We start from the raw sequence: 17885 nt of genomic DNA, 5'->3' as shown, positions 1-17885 counted from the left end.
GTTATATGCCATGTTCAGGACCATTTATGAGATTTTGGTGGCCTAGGACAAACATATGATTTGGTTATCTTGAAATTGTTTTCTCACTTTTTGTATTGATGATGGAGCATCATTTGATATTTTAGGCTATGTCGTCATATGACCTAGGGCCAACATACAAAAAGTGAGAGAATTGTAGCAGTGTTTCTCAGTATAATTTTTTTTTAGTTCCTTAATGTAAAAATAATTTGTTTGAAGAAGATTATGAAGGTGAGAAAAACACAAGAAGGGGGGTTGAATTGTGTTTTGAAAAATTCTTCGTTTCTCCTTAAAACTGAACACACTGATCAGAAGCTAAGTGAGACAGCTTCTGAAGTGATAATCAGAATCTAAATGCAGCGGAATAAAACAGAGAGAGAGAAGAAGAACGACACAAAGCAATTATACTGGTTCCTTCCACAATCCGGAAGTAGTCCAGTCCCCCTTGCACTTCCAAGGAGATTTCACTATGAGTAATATCTGATTACAAATGCTCAAGCACACAAGCAAGAGACTTCCTTTGCTCCAGCACACAAGCTAGAGACTTCCTTTGCTCAAGAACACAATCAAGAGACTTCCTGCTCAAGCACAACTGCAAGAGACTTCCTAACTAAACAAAATTACACAGAAAATTGTTTAAGGTTGAACACTTGATATACAATCAGAGGTGCTCACAATACAAAACAGATACAGACTCAATGGACTTAAGAATTTCTAAGATATGACTTTGAGACACAGAAATTCTAAGTGAATGCAGAACAATTTCAGCAGAGGTTTGGTACTTGTGAAAATCTTGTGAGTCTTTCGTTCAGCGTTCTTGCATTACCAAATCTCTAGGTCTTCACTCCTTTATATAGAGGTGTGAAAGAGACGTTGTGAAATTGCCAGCACACCAAAGAGTCGTTGTTGAAGCTTGATCTTTCACCAATGATCTTTTGCCTGATTTGGTTGTTGTCCTATGAAGAACCAATTTGAAATCCATTCCTTATCCAAAGGAACATATATGCAGGCGAGACCGTATTCTGGAGCTGTTTTCTTGTCTTGTAGCGTGGACACAAAACAGAGTAGTGGAGAACGTGGTTGTACAATTCGTACAAAGTACAATGTCAACGCTTTCGTCCAAATTGCAAGCACAAGCCTTCAAACACCTTTGAAATGACCGTTGCAAAACTCCACTAATCCTTTGTTTGTGTTTTCGAATCCAATAGACAGCTTTTGCATTGATAATTCTTCAATTCTTGAATCTTTTGCAAATCCAGTTGAGATTCAGCTTCTGGTGAAATAGCTTCTGATGAGGCAGCTTCTGATGATGCAGCTTCTGGTGATGCAGCTTCTGATGATATGACTTCTGCAGCTTCTGATGATGCAGCTTCTGATGATATGACTTCTGGACTTCTTGTCTTCAGGAGCACTATTCTTACTTCAGAAGCTACTTAACTTCAGGAGCACTATCCTTACTTCAGAAGCGACTTAACTTCAGGAGCGCTTTTTCTCTTCAGTAACAAGTTGCCTTCAGGAGCGTCCAAGCTTCAAATTTTTGTTGTTTCCTTTGCTCTTTATTTGCTCATTCAGAACCAATGATGATGTAACTTTATAATTATGGTCCTGTACACTTGAACAAATATTAGCTAGTCCAATTTACAATTTTTAATACCTTGTTATCATCAAAACTCTTTGAGGTTCATTGTTAAACACATTTTGTTCCAACAATCTCCCCCTTTTTGATGATGACAAACAAAAGTATTTAAAATTGATCAATTGTTGTTAATCTAATTAACAAGTTGACTTTGGGGTTCTGAGGTTTGTAAGCTCAGAGTCTGAGGTTTGTAAGCTCAAACTCCCCCTGAGTCTGATAGTCTTTAAGGTGAGGTTTGTAAGCTCCCCCTAAGTTCTATCCAGGTTAATTAAATTCATTTTTCGCACAATAAAAATATCAGAGCTTTAAAAAATTGAATCATTGAAAGAATTAACTTATAGATAAGAAGAATGGTTCAATTAATTTTACTTGAATTTTGATACTCCTTTCGTTCATAACTTATACCAATAAGGTAAAAAAAATGATAGAAGTTTTTCAAAAATTTCAAATGCCATTAATGTTAATGGGGCTCAGAGCCTTTAAATACTTGTCACATATACTCCCCCTTTTATCATTATCAAAAAAAAATGAGATAAAAATAAGCATAAAAGACAAAAAGATTTGAGAAAAACTCAAACATGAGAGAGTATACTTAAGAAATTAACTAAATAAATCAGACCAAAGTATATGAACATGAATATCCAAAAATCAGAAGCAGCTAAGTAGTCAGAAGCAGTAAGCATTCAGAAGCATAGAAAAATAAAACAAGATGGTTTCAGAAACAAGGACTAAGAAATTAAAACAAACAACAAACAAAAGATAACACTAAGGTGTGCAACTAAGGGTTGGTTTGTTGTTGTTTCTTCATCTTCTCCATTTCTTCAGTTTTTGCCTTCAACAATTCTTCAAGGTATTGTTGCCTCTGGAGAAGAGCCTGTTCCCTTTCCTTAGCCTCTTGCTGCTGCTGTGCCATCTGTTTCTTCAGAAGCTTACACAACCTTGCTTCTCTGGTCAAGTAGTCCTTTTCTGAGAAGAAAGGCTGGTTTGCCAGAAGCAGTGTAGAACTTCTTACTCTGAGATTCTGTAACGCCCTCCTTTTTATTTAATTATTTTAATTAGTTTTAGAATATATTTATATGATTGGTATGATTTACATGATTTATGTGATATTTTGTTATGTTATATGTTGGTATTTACTAGCATAATATAATTGTTATTTGGTGTAGAAATATATTTGTTATTTGTTATAGATATATTTGTTATTTGGTGTAGAAATATATTTGTTATTTGTTAGAGATATATTTGTTATTGGTGTATTATTATTATTAAGTGGGGGAGAGATATATTTAATTTAGAAATAAATAAGATTATGAGGAATAGAGTAGTTTTGAGGTGTAAGAGAAATAAGAAGGGGGTTAGAATAGAAAGAATAATAAGTTGTTGGGCCAAAATAGATTTAGGAAGAACGTTTAGTATTATAAATAGAGAAGCTTAGGTTAGAAAGAGTTTACCGGAAACCGCTTTTTGGAAAAGAGGAGAACAAGAAAGAAGAGAAGAGAAGAGAAAAGTCAAGAGAAGAGGAGAAGACCTTAGGAAAGAAGAACGCTGCTGTTGATTCAGGAATTAATCTAAGGTGAGGGTGAGACTATCTTGCATTAATATTAAGTTGTTAAATCATTAGATTACATCTAACAAGTTGGGGAGAGTTTGTGAGAATTTGAGAATTAGGGTTTTGAGAGAGATTTGATGATTAGATGATGAAAACTTGTTGAATTGATGTAGAAATTATGTACAGACCTTCGATAATCCATAGGATGATTATTGGAAGTAGTTTTGAGGTTAGAACCATGAGATTAGGTGAAACTTGGAGAAAATCTGCATTCAGCCCGAATTTTGATATTAAAACTGAAATTGATCGGTGCCGAATTGGTCTTAGGTGTAAACACGAAAGTTGTAGGTATGGATGCTAGCTTTCTAATGTCATTGGTCTCACGTCAATAGGATTTATAGAACTTGAGTTATGGTCAAATTACTGCACGTAGGTCACCGTGAATTTTTATGGACTTTCAGCACAACTTTTCCGAATTTAAAATGAAAACTGGTATTGATCGGTACAGAATTGGTCTTAGGCATAAACATGAAAGTTTTAGATAATTTTGTTAGCTTTCCAGTGGCTTTGGTTTGACGTGAAAATGATGTTTGGTCTTTGAGTTATGATGAAAATACTACAGGGAGGTCTTAGCGAAATTGTACGGTGACAGCATTCTCTGTTTCATGTTTTTGCGTTTTGTTCATATGTTTCTGTTTTGAATTGATCCTTGTTGTAAACATGAAAGTTGTTGATATTTGTGATATCTTTCCAGTACCTTGGGTTTGACATGAAAATATGTTGCGGATAATTTATTATGTTTTTACAAAGATACATAGTGAATTATTGTTTATGTTTAAATACGATGTTATATGAAGTTGTTTATGATTGATGAATATGATTCTTTTTGATGATTAAGTTGATATGATACATTTCTTTAATGATGATATGATATTCAAGCACTGTTATATGCTGTATTTGCCGCTGTTTGTTGCTGTTGAACCTTGATTTAATGTTATAAGTAAAGTGACGTGTTATAAATACATTAAGTAAATACCTGTGATGTTTAAAGTTAGTGTAATGCATTCAATGATGATAATATGTTGTGAATTGTCCATACGCTGTCTATGTTGCTGTTGAGTTTTAGTGAAGATGTATAAGTCGGTCTAAGTTGTAAAGATTTAAGAAGTTGTCCATTTTAATGGAATTGTATAAGATGTTCACGTTGTTGTCCAAGTTGTAGGAAGATTGTGTCGTTGCATAGTCAGTGATGGGGGCTTAATGCCCGACAGGTTCTTTATGACCTTAGCGATGGGGGCTTAATGCCCGACAGGTTCTTTATGACCTTAGCGATGGGGGCTTAATGCTCGACAGGTCCAAATATGACCTTAGCGAAGGGGGCTTAATGCCCTGGTGGTACCACATGCATATTGAAGTTGTCTAAGTTGTTGTTGAAGTTGTCTAAGTTGTTGTTGAAGTTGTTAAGTTGTCAAGATGCTAAGATGATTTGAGATGTTAAGAGTTACATAGTCGAGTTGAGTCGCATTGTCGAGTTAAGTGAGGTTTGATTATGAAGTTTGATTGTGATTTGATGATTATGATTTAATGATGATGTTTGTTTATGAAGTTGATTATGAACTTGATTATGAAGTTGTTTTCGATAAATGCTATGTTTTGATAATGATACTTATGTGAATTATATGATGATGCTTACGATTATATTTGGTGTTAGATATTGATGCTTATGATCATGATTTAAGATAAGATGTTTTATGAATAATAATTGAGATTACTTGATGAAGTATATGACTAATGTAGGAAGGATAATGACACTAGTTAAGGAAGTTTAAGTTGTTAGATATGATTAATGAATTATAAGATGTTTAAGTTGTTGAATGTACTTTATATGATTTATATGTTTAATATTATTGTTTGAGAAATCTCACCCCTCTGCTTGGAAATGTTGCTCTTCGTATGGGTAACTTGCAGGTAACTAGGATTAGTTGCGGTCGTGAGTGGACTCCTCACAAGTGTGTCTTAGGTGCTCTGATACGTAACGGGATGGGATTATGTCTTCTATTTATATTCCTTACGTATTACTTATGGATTTTTATGAATAAATGTTGAACAAGACTTATGAGATTTTTATGTTGAGGCCTGCGTGCCAAAGATTATTTTATTGTTGAACTAATTTCCGCTGCGAAGTTTTGAATTACTTATGTTAAATGATTTTGAAGAATAAATTGTTATTTATTCAGTTTATGAATTTTTAAGAAGTGTAGCATTCCGTTTAAAGTTGAAAAAACTATGATTTATTTATGAAATTTTTACGTTGGGAAAACGGGGTGTTACAATTGGTATCAGAGCAGGTCGGTCCGTCCGGCCAAGTAGAAGAGTCGTTGTGTCGTGTCGTCATGTTTTCTAGTTAGTAGTTATGTTTTATTATGTGATCATGTTTAACTGACTAACATTGATGTGGTTTTGTGTTTTGTTTGAAGAAACAATAATTAAATTATTTTCTCTTGTGCTTGAATTTCGAGGACGAAATTCTTTTAAGTTGGGGAGAGTTGTAACGCCCTCCTTTTTATTTAATTATTTTAATTAGTTTTAGAATATATTTATATGATTGGTATGATTTACATGATTTATGTGATATTTTGTTATGTTATATGTTGGTATTTACTAGCATAATATAATTGTTATTTGGTGTAGAAATATATTTGTTATTTGTTATAGATATATTTGTTATTTGGTGTAGAAATATATTTGTTATTTGTTAGAGATATATTTGTTATTGGTGTATTATTATTATTAAGTGGGGGAGAGATATATTTAATTTAGAAATAAATAAGATTATGAGGAATAGAGTAGTTTTGAGGTGTAAGAGAAATAAGAAGGGGGTTAGAATAGAAAGAATAATAAGTTGTTGGGCCAAAATAGATTTAGGAAGAACGTTTAGTATTATAAATAGAGAAGCTTAGGTTAGAAAGAGTTTACCGGAAACCGCTTTTTGGAAAAGAGGAGAACAAGAAAGAAGAGAAGAGAAGAGAAAAGTCAAGAGAAGAGGAGAAGACCTTAGGAAAGAAGAACGTTGCTGCTGATTCAGGAATTAATCTAAGGTGAGGGTGAGACTATCTTGCATTAATATTAAGTTGTTAAATCATTAGATTACATCTAACAAGTTGGGGAGAGTTTGTGAGAATTTGAGAATTAGGGTTTTGAGAGAGATTTGATGATTAGATGATGAAAACTTGTTGAATTGATGTAGAAATTATGTACAGACCTTCGATAATCCATAGGATGATTATTGGAAGTAGTTTTGAGGTTAGAACCATGAGATTAGGTGAAACTTGGAGAAAATCTGCATTCAGCCCGAATTTTGATATTAAAACTGAAATTGATCGGTGCCGAATTGGTCTTAGGTGTAAACACGAAAGTTGTAGGTATGGATGCTAGCTTTCTAATGTCATTGGTCTCACGTCAATAGGATTTATAGAACTTGAGTTATGGTCAAATTACTGCACGTAGGTCACCGTGAATTTTTATGGACTTTCAGCACAACTTTTCCGAATTTAAAATGAAAACTGGTATTGATCGGTACAGAATTGGTCTTAGGCATAAACATGAAAGTTTTAGATAATTTTGTTAGCTTTCCAGTGGCTTTGGTTTGACGTGAAAATGATGTTTGGTCTTTGAGTTATGATGAAAATACTACAGGGAGATCTTAGCGAAATTGTACGGTGACAGCATTCTCTGTTTCATGTTTTTGCGTTTTGTTCATATGTTTCTGTTTTGAATTGATCCTTGTTGTAAACATGAAAGTTGTTGATATTTGTGATATCTTTCCAGTACCTTGGGTTTGACATGAAAATATGTTGCGGATAATTTATTATGTTTTTACAAAGATACATAGTGAATTATTGTTTATGTTTAAATACGATGTTATATGAAGTTGTTTATGATTGATGAATATGATTCTTTTTGATGATTAAGTTGATATGATACATTTCTTTAATGATGATATGATATTCAAGCACTGTTATATGCTGTATTTGCCGCTGTTTGTTGCTGTTGAACCTTGATTTAATGTTATAAGTAAAGTGACGTGTTATAAATACATTAAGTAAATACCTGTGATGTTTAAAGTTAGTGTAATGCATTCAATGATGATAATATGTTGTGAATTGTCCATACGCTGTCTATGTTGCTGTTGAGTTTTAGTGAAGATGTATAAGTCGGTCTAAGTTGTAAAGATTTAAGAAGTTGTCCATTTTAATGGAATTGTATAAGATGTTCACGTTGTTGTCCAAGTTGTAGGAAGATTGTGTCGTTGCATAGTCAGTGATGGGGGCTTAATGCCCGACAGGTTCTTTATGACCTTAGCGATGGGGGCTTAATGCCCGACAGGTTCTTTATGACCTTAGCGATGGGGGCTTAATGCCCGACAGGTCCAAATATGACCTTAGCGAAGGGGGCTTAATGCCCTGGTGGTACCACATGCATATTGAAGTTGTCTAAGTTGTTGTTGAAGTTGTCTAAGTTGTTGTTGAAGTTGTTAAGTTGTCAAGATGCTAAGATGATTTGAGATGTTAAGAGTTACATAGTCGAGTTGAGTCGCATTGTCGAGTTAAGTGAGGTTTGATTATGAAGTTTGATTGTGATTTGATGATTATGATTTAATGATGATGTTTGTTTATGAAGTTGATTATGAACTTGATTATGAAGTTGTTTTCGATAAATGCTATGTTTTGATAATGATACTTATGTGAATTATATGATGATGCTTACGATTATATTTGGTGTTAGATATTGATGCTTATGATCATGATTTAAGATAAGATGTTTTATGAATAATAATTGAGATTACTTGATGAAGTATATGACTAATGTAGGAAGGATAATGACACTAGTTAAGGAAGTTTAAGTTGTTAGATATGATTAATGAATTATAAGATGTTTAAGTTGTTGAATGTACTTTATATGATTTATATGTTTAATATTATTGTTTGAGAAATCTCACCCCTCTGCTTGGAAATGTTGCTCTTCGTATGGGTAACTTGCAGGTAACTAGGATTAGTTGCGGTCGTGAGTGGACTCCTCACAAGTGTGTCTTAGGTGCTCTGATACGTAACGGGATGGGATTATGTCTTCTATTTATATTCCTTACGTATTACTTATGGATTTTTATGAATAAATGTTGAACAAGACTTATGAGATTTTTATGTTGAGGCCTGCGTGCCAAAGATTATTTTATTGTTGAACTAATTTCCGCTGCGAAGTTTTGAATTACTTATGTTAAATGATTTTGAAGAATAAATTGTTATTTATTCAGTTTATGAATTTTTAAGAAGTGTAGCATTCCGTTTAAAGTTGAAAAAACTATGATTTATTTATGAAATTTTTACGTTGGGAAAACGGGGTGTTACAATTGGTATCAGAGCAGGTCGGTCCGTCCGGCCAAGTAGAAGAGTCGTTGTGTCGTGTCGTCATGTTTTCTAGTTAGTAGTTATGTTTTATTATGTGATCATGTTTAACTGACTAACATTGATGTGGTTTTGTGTTTTGTTTGAAGAAACAATAATTAAATTATTTTCTCTTGTGCTTGAATTTCGAGGACGAAATTCTTTTAAGTTGGGGAGAGTTGTAACGCCCTCCTTTTTATTTAATTATTTTAATTAGTTTTAGAATATATTTATATGATTGGTATGATTTACATGATTTATGTGATATTTTGTTATGTTATATGTTGGTATTTACTAGCATAATATAATTGTTATTTGGTGTAGAAATATATTTGTTATTTGTTATAGATATATTTGTTATTTGGTGTAGAAATATATTTGTTATTTGTTAGAGATATATTTGTTATTGGTGTATTATTATTATTAAGTGGGGGAGAGATATATTTAATTTAGAAATAAATAAGATTATGAGGAATAGAGTAGTTTTGAGGTGTAAGAGAAATAAGAAGGGGGTTAGAATAGAAAGAATAATAAGTTGTTGGGCCAAAATAGATTTAGGAAGAACGTTTAGTATTATAAATAGAGAAGCTTAGGTTAGAAAGAGTTTACCGGAAACCGCTTTTTGGAAAAGAGGAGAACAAGAAAGAAGAGAAGAGAAGAGAAAAGTCAAGAGAAGAGGAGAAGACCTTAGGAAAGAAGAACGTTGCTGCTGATTCAGGAATTAATCTAAGGTGAGGGTGAGACTATCTTGCATTAATATTAAGTTGTTAAATCATTAGATTACATCTAACAAGTTGGGGAGAGTTTGTGAGAATTTGAGAATTAGGGTTTTGAGAGAGATTTGATGATTAGATGATGAAAACTTGTTGAATTGATGTAGAAATTATGTACAGACCTTCGATAATCCATAGGATGATTATTGGAAGTAGTTTTGAGGTTAGAACCATGAGATTAGGTGAAACTTGGAGAAAATCTGCATTCAGCCCGAATTTTGATATTAAAACTGAAATTGATCGGTGCCGAATTGGTCTTAGGTGTAAACACGAAAGTTGTAGGTATGGATGCTAGCTTTCTAATGTCATTGGTCTCACGTCAATAGGATTTATAGAACTTGAGTTATGGTCAAATTACTGCACGTAGGTCACCGTGAATTTTTATGGACTTTCAGCACAACTTTTCCGAATTTAAAATGAAAACTGGTATTGATCGGTACAGAATTGGTCTTAGGCATAAACATGAAAGTTTTAGATAATTTTGTTAGCTTTCCAGTGGCTTTGGTTTGACGTGAAAATGATGTTTGGTCTTTGAGTTATGATGAAAATACTACAGGGAGATCTTAGCGAAATTGTACGGTGACAGCATTCTCTGTTTCATGTTTTTGCGTTTTGTTCATATGTTTCTGTTTTGAATTGATCCTTGTTGTAAACATGAAAGTTGTTGATATTTGTGATATCTTTCCAGTACCTTGGGTTTGACATGAAAATATGTTGCGGATAATTTATTATGTTTTTACAAAGATACATAGTGAATTATTGTTTATGTTTAAATACGATGTTATATGAAGTTGTTTATGATTGATGAATATGATTCTTTTTGATGATTAAGTTGATATGATACATTTCTTTAATGATGATATGATATTCAAGCACTGTTATATGCTGTATTTGCCGCTGTTTGTTGCTGTTGAACCTTGATTTAATGTTATAAGTAAAGTGACGTGTTATAAATACATTAAGTAAATACCTGTGATGTTTAAAGTTAGTGTAATGCATTCAATGATGATAATATGTTGTGAATTGTCCATACGCTGTCTATGTTGCTGTTGAGTTTTAGTGAAGATGTATAAGTCGGTCTAAGTTGTAAAGATTTAAGAAGTTGTCCATTTTAATGGAATTGTATAAGATGTTCACGTTGTTGTCCAAGTTGTAGGAAGATTGTGTCGTTGCATAGTCAGTGATGGGGGCTTAATGCCCGACAGGTTCTTTATGACCTTAGCGATGGGGGCTTAATGCCCGACAGGTTCTTTATGACCTTAGCGATGGGGGCTTAATGCCCGACAGGTCCAAATATGACCTTAGCGAAGGGGGCTTAATGCCCTGGTGGTACCACATGCATATTGAAGTTGTCTAAGTTGTTGTTGAAGTTGTCTAAGTTGTTGTTGAAGTTGTTAAGTTGTCAAGATGCTAAGATGGTTTGAGATGTTAAGAGTTACATAGTCGAGTTGAGTCGCATTGTCGAGTTAAGTGAGGTTTGATTATGAAGTTTGATTGTGATTTGATGATTATGATTTAATGATGATGTTTGTTTATGAAGTTGATTATGAACTTGATTATGAAGTTGTTTTCGATAAATGCTATGTTTTGATAATGATACTTATGTGAATTATATGATGATGCTTACGATTATATTTGGTGTTAGATATTGATGCTTATGATCATGATTTAAGATAAGATGTTTTATGAATAATAATTGAGATTACTTGATGAAGTATATGACTAATGTAGGAAGGATAATGACACTAGTTAAGGAAGTTTAAGTTGTTAGATATGATTAATGAATTATAAGATGTTTAAGTTGTTGAATGTACTTTATATGATTTATATGTTTAATATTATTGTTTGAGAAATCTCACCCCTCTGCTTGGAAATGTTGCTCTTCGTATGGGTAACTTGCAGGTAACTAGGATTAGTTGCGGTCGTGAGTGGACTCCTCACAAGTGTGTCTTAGGTGCTCTGATACGTAACGGGATGGGATTATGTCTTCTATTTATATTCCTTACGTATTACTTATGGATTTTTATGAATAAATGTTGAACAAGACTTATGAGATTTTTATGTTGAGGCCTGCGTGCCAAAGATTATTTTATTGTTGAACTAATTTCCGCTGCGAAGTTTTGAATTACTTATGTTAAATGATTTTGAAGAATAAATTGTTATTTATTCAGTTTATGAATTTTTAAGAAGTGTAGCATTCCGTTTAAAGTTGAAAAAACTATGATTTATTTATGAAATTTTTACGTTGGGAAAACGGGGTGTTACAGATTCTGCTTCAGATGCTCCATTAACTTCCTGACAGAAGCTTCCTTGCTTCTGATGCACTTAGCCCTTATGCTTTCAATTAGCTCAGTTGCCCGGTTCTGAAGTGATGCCCATGAGTCTTCATATGCGTTGGTAAGATCAATTGTCATCCTTTGATCCACCAGATTATGCATTTGACTAAGGATTGTGAGAAGCTCAGCATTAATATATCCAGATTCCAGGATGTTTGTGGGTGGTTGTTCAAGGGTTTCAAGATCAGAATCACTGATTTCCAGATCTTGAACAGGGTTAGGAACTGGAATGGTAAGGTGTGTTTGTGTGTTTGAAGATGAGGGCTGGTCAGAAGCAATGTGTGCGGTTAGGTCTTGGACATTGACTTGAGAGTTGTCAATATCCATGGGAGTTGGTTGTGGGGAGTGTTCAATTTCAGTTGGTGGTTGTTGTGGTGAAGTTGATGTTTGAGTGTTGAGTTGGGGGTCAATGGTAGCTATTGGTGATTGTGGGGGTGTTGTGGGTTTATGTGGTTCAGGTGTTTGTTGATGGGGGTTTTCTGAAACAACATTTTCAGAAGCAGCTGCTTCTGGAGTTGTTTCAGAGGCTTTTTCTGAGGTAGACTCAACATTTTCTGGAGGAATCATGTTGAGAGGTTGAATGTTAAGGGGTTGAGGGTTATGGCGAAAGATAGTATCAATGACTCTTTCTCTCTGCTCAGCCATTTCAGCCAACTTCTCATTAATTATGTGACCAACTGGTTCATAAGTAGTTGACTGAGAGGGCTTTTTGTTGGTTTTGGTTGATGTTGACTGGCTTTTTACTGGTTTTTGAAAAAGTTGAGCTAAGGGTATATCATCATCAGAATCATCAGAATCTGATAATGATGAGGATGCGGAATCTGATGATATATTAATTACCTTCTCTGGTTCAGGATCAGAATCCTCTTTAGCAGACTCACTGGTCATCAGCATCAGTTGCTTGGCTTCTGAAACTACAGACTCTTGTAGCTCAGCAGCAATTTTCAAGACTTTTTCAGCTGCTGCCTTCTTCCCTTGTAAGTCCTTTAACCCCAAATCAGAAGCATCTTGAGCTGTCAAGGTGATATGAGGAAAATCCTTGGTCCTCCGCAAGGCTGACTTCCTCTTCCTCTTTGGTATAGCTGGTTGTACAGGAGCAATACCAGAACTTAGGACTACACAAGAGTTGTTGTCTTCAGCTACTTCTTCAATTGATGGCATTGCAGAACCATCAATCTTAAGCTTGACAGAAGCAGGTCTTGCCTTCTTAGCAGATTCTTCAACCTTCAAATACTCTTCTTTGGTTATTTTCCTCTTAACACTTCTGCTTTTTGCCAGAGGCACAGTACCACCATACATTTCCTCAGGTACCTCATCCAACCTGATGACCTCTTTGGTTGCCACATAGTGTTCCTTGATGTACCTCATCTTACTTCAATAGGATCCTGCTTGCAGATGGGTGGAAAATCCCTCATAAGATCAGACACGACATGAGATTCACTTAGATCAGTTCTAAGTTTGGTGACCTTGCTGATCAGCTTCATGTTCTTGAGAGTTTGAGCATTTATGAATGCTCCAGTTTTTGTATCCAGCATCTGATCTGTGTAGCCTTGAGCTCTGCTTAAACTGTCCAAGACACCTCCTTGATAGAATATTTCTGATAAGAGTCTTCCATAAGGAACCCAGGGCCTTGGTTTATCTTGCAGCTGACTCTGTTTCAGACACTCTACCAAGTACTTGAACATGTATTTGGGCACATTCACCTTTTCCTTCTTGATGAGGTGCTGGAGAAAGACCTTCTGAGCCAAATTTGGTTTCTCATTGTCACCACATGGAAGCAAATCCTCATTCTGAATCTTCAGAAGCATCTTGGTTTCCATGTTTAATTCAGCATATTTCTTCTCCTTTTCAGAATTGAATATAACTAAGTTAGCTCTTTCCTTCCAAATGCGTTGTTCAGCAGCACTTGAAAGATCAATTCCAGAGTAATATCCAGATGCTTCAACCTTAAGAACAACTTCTATCTGCCATTGAGTAATTCTTACTGGAATACCGCAGATACTTGATCTGATTTCATCCTCAACAAACGGTGCAAGACCCATTTCTTCTCTTGTTTTCCCTTCTAATTCAGGATACATTAACACCATTTGACTTTCCTCAGCAAGGGATGCCGCTCTGTTGTAAAATTTTGCTCTTACCCAGAAGTGTCTAACCAGAGCTTCGTATGTTGGTCCATTCAACATTTTGAAGTAATGCATGAGTCCTTGCTCTTCAAAGTAGCTTCTGATCCAACACTTATGAAAACCCAGAGAATCAAAATCCACTGGATTTTCTATCTGGACTTGTAAATCCCATTCTTCCAATTTCATGCTTCTTCCTCTGTAGTCATATTCAGGGATCATTCGTGAAGTAGATACTGAATCTTCTCGTTGCGAACTAGATGATGCCATTTTGATGATTGACGAAGATTTGAAGAAGATGAAGATTTTGGGGTTCTAAGGTTGAGAGAATGCGCTTACTTCGCAAGAAGTTTGAGAGCAAATGTGTTTGTTGTGAGTGTGTGTGAATTGACAAAGTGTTAAAAGTAAAACGATTGCAATTCAAAAGAGACAAACAAACATAACATTAATGACAAAATTGGGGGCGCGTGAAAAGTACTTTCAAAGCTAAAATCATCATTGCCCTTTTTAGTTATACACCAACACATACAGGCCACGTAAGAAGTTCACAGAGTAACTACCAAGTTAGTGGGCCAGAAGTTACTTTTAAAAAGTAACTCCCAACGTTTCCACTAATTCAACTATTCAGAAGCAACAAATCCAACTTCTGGACTTCAGATGCTGACGTCATCATCAGAAGCGAGTTTTCCTCAGAACCTCAATAAAGAGCTTCTGATGGACTACCGCTTCTGAACTAACTTCAGAACCTAAAATCCTATTCAGGAGCAAGCAAGCATTTAATCAGATACAAAGTGCATGTTCAAATTTTTCTTTATAAAATCAAATCTTTCAACAGTTAAAGGCTTAGTAAATATATCAGCCCATTGATTTTCAGTATCAATGAATTGTATATCTAAATTTCCTTTTTGAACATAATCTCTGATAAAATGGTGTTTGATTTCAATGTGCTTAGCTCTTGAATGCAAAATTGGATTTTTAGACAAACAAATAGCAGCAGTATTATCACAATAAATGGGAATACTGTTAGCAGTTATCTGATAATCTTCCAACTGATGTTTCATCCAGAGTAGTTGTGTACAACAACTTGCAGCTGAAATGTATTCTGCTTCTGCTGTAGACATAGCAATAGTTGTTTGTCTTTTGCTAGCCCAGGATATAAGATTGTCACCCAGAAATTGACAATTGCCACTGGTTGACTTTCTTTCAATCCTATCACCAGCATAATCAGCATCACAGAATCCAATTAGCCTATAATCTAAGGATTTCCTATAAAGGAGTCCAAGATTAGTTGTTCCTTTCAAATACCTGAAGATTCTCTTGACAGCAGTCATATGAGATTCTCTAGGATCTGATTGGAATCTTGCACACAAGCATACACTGAATAAAATATCTGGCCTAGATGCAGTGAGGTATAACAAAGAACCAATCATACCTCTATACAGCTTCTGATCTACTTTAGCTCCTTCATCTTCTTTGCTTAAGTTGCACGTAAAATACTTGTTCAATTCAGTTTCTTCGTCAATTTAATAAACACTACCTCAAATGACATTGGAGTGTTCATCACTTTACAATCTTCAAGTTTGAACTTCTTCAGAAGCTCCTTTGTGTACTTTGATTGATGAACATAGACTTCATCTTTGCATTGATTGATTTGAATGCCAAGGAAGAACTTCAGCTCTCCCATCATGCTCATTTCAAATTCATCCTGCATTAACTCAGAAAATTCCTTGCAAAGAGATGCATTAGTAGAACCAAATATTATATCATCAACATGTATTTGCACAACAAGAATATCCTTCCCAAGGGTCCTTCTGAAGAGTGTAGTATCAACCTGTCATCTTTTAAAATCATTCTTGATTAAGAAATTACTTAGTCTATCATACCAAGCTCTGGGAGCTTGTTTCAAGCCATATAGTGATTTCTTCAGTTTAAAAACATGGTCAGGATATTTAATATCCTCAAATCCAGGAGGTTGCTTGACATACACTTCTTCTTCTATGACACCATTTAGAAATGCACTCTTGACATCCATTTGATATAATATTATGCCATGATTAACTGCATAGGAAAGAAGTAACCTAATTGCTTCCAATCTTGCAACTGGAGCAAATGTTTCAGTGTAATCAATGCCTTCTTGTTGACTATACCCTTGTGCAACAAGCCTGACTTTGTTTCTTGTTACTTCACCTTGCTCATTCAGCTTGTTTCTGAATACCCATTTTGTTCCAATAATGTTCTTGTGCTGAGGTTTGGGTACCAGATCCCACACATCATTTCTTTGAAATTGATTCAACTCTTCTTGCATAGCTAGGATCCATCCATCATCTGAAAGTGCTTCATCAACTGTTGTAGGTTCAATCATTGAGATTAGTCCAATCATTGACTCTTCTTGTCTGAAATGTGATCTTGTTCTTCTTGGACTATTTTTGTTTCCAATGATTAGCTCCTCAGGATGTGAAGACTTGTGTTTGAATGTGTTTCTGGGAGGATCTTCTTGATGTGAGCCATCTTGTGCTTCATCAGAAGCAGTTTCATCTTGCGCTTCTGATGTGGGTTCAGCTTCTGGACTATCTTCAGACTCAGCTATCTGATCAGGTTCTGGAGTAGCTTCAGGAACCTGTATCTCTGCAAAACTTTCACCTTGCTTTGAAGTTTTATCTTCAAGCTCCTTGTCATCAAATTTAACGTGCACAGATTCTTCAACACAGAGTGTTTCTGAATTATACACTCTGTATGCCTTTGACCTTTCAGAGTAACCTAAAAAGATTCCTCTTTGGGCCTTGGCATCAAATTTCTTTAGGTAGAGCTTGTTGTTCAGAATGTAACATGTACATCCAAATTGATGAAAGTAAGAGATATTGGGTTTTCTTCCTTTAAAGAGTTCATATGCTGTTTTCTCCAAAATAGGTCTGATATAGATCCTGTTTTGAACATAGCATGCTGTATTCACTGCTTCTGCCCAAAAATGTTTTGGTAAATTGTTTTCATGAATCATGGTTCTGGCCATTTCTTGTAAAGTTCTATTCTTTCTCTCTACAACCCCATTTTGTTGTGGTGTTCTAGGAGAAGAGAATTCATGGAAAATTCCATGTTTTTCACAAAAAGCTTCAAATGGCTCATTTTCAAATTCTCCACCATGATCACTTCTGACTTTCAAAATTTTTGATTCTTTTTCAGATTGAATTTGAGTGCAGAAGCTACTGAATACATCACACGCAACATCTTTACTCTTTATGAATTTCACCCAAGTCCATCTGCTGTAATCATCAACAATGACTAATCCATATTTACTTCCATATAAGGATGCAGTACTCACTGGTCCAAATAAATCAATATGGAGTAATTCTAAAGGTCTTGAGGTTGAAACAATGTCTTTGGTTTTAAAAGATGATTTCACAATTTTCCCTCTCTGACATGCACCACAGAGTGCATCTGAATGATAGTCAATGTCTGGTAGCCCTTTCACAAGTTGTAACTTACTAAGCTTAGAGATTAACCTCCAGTTAGCATGTCCCAACCTTCTGTGCCACATCCATTTCTTATCATTCACTGATAGTAGGCACATCACCTTCTGATCAGCCAGTTCAGAAAAATTGATTTTATAGACATTGTCAACTCTCTTTCCTTTGAACACAATGGATTTGTCTTCCTTGTTGATTACTGTACAATTGGGTTTTTCAAAAAGCACATCATAACCATTATCACAAAATTGACTAATGCTCAAAAGGTTATGTTCAAGACCATCTACCAACCATACATTATTAATTGAGGTAGATGAATTACCAATAGTTCCTGTACCTATGATCTTGCCTGACTGGTTGCCTCCAAATTTCACATTTCCTCCCTCTTTCATTGTTAGGCTGAGGAACATTGACTTGTCTCCTGTCATGTGTCTTGAGCAACCACTGTCTAGGTACCATGATCTTTGCTCTGGCACTGCTCTTAGACATACCTGCATCGTTGACATTTTTAGATTTAGATACCCATTGTTCTATGGGTCCTGGAAGGTTAG

The sequence above is a fragment of the Medicago sativa genome, chromosome 3 (assembly GCF_051527215.1).
Source record: "Medicago sativa cultivar Bolivia chromosome 3, Bolivia_mono, whole genome shotgun sequence".
NCBI lineage: Eukaryota > Viridiplantae > Streptophyta > Magnoliopsida > Fabales > Fabaceae > Medicago > Medicago sativa.
The sequence above is the reverse complement of the archived record's forward strand: the minus strand, read 5'-3'. Positions refer to the sequence as shown.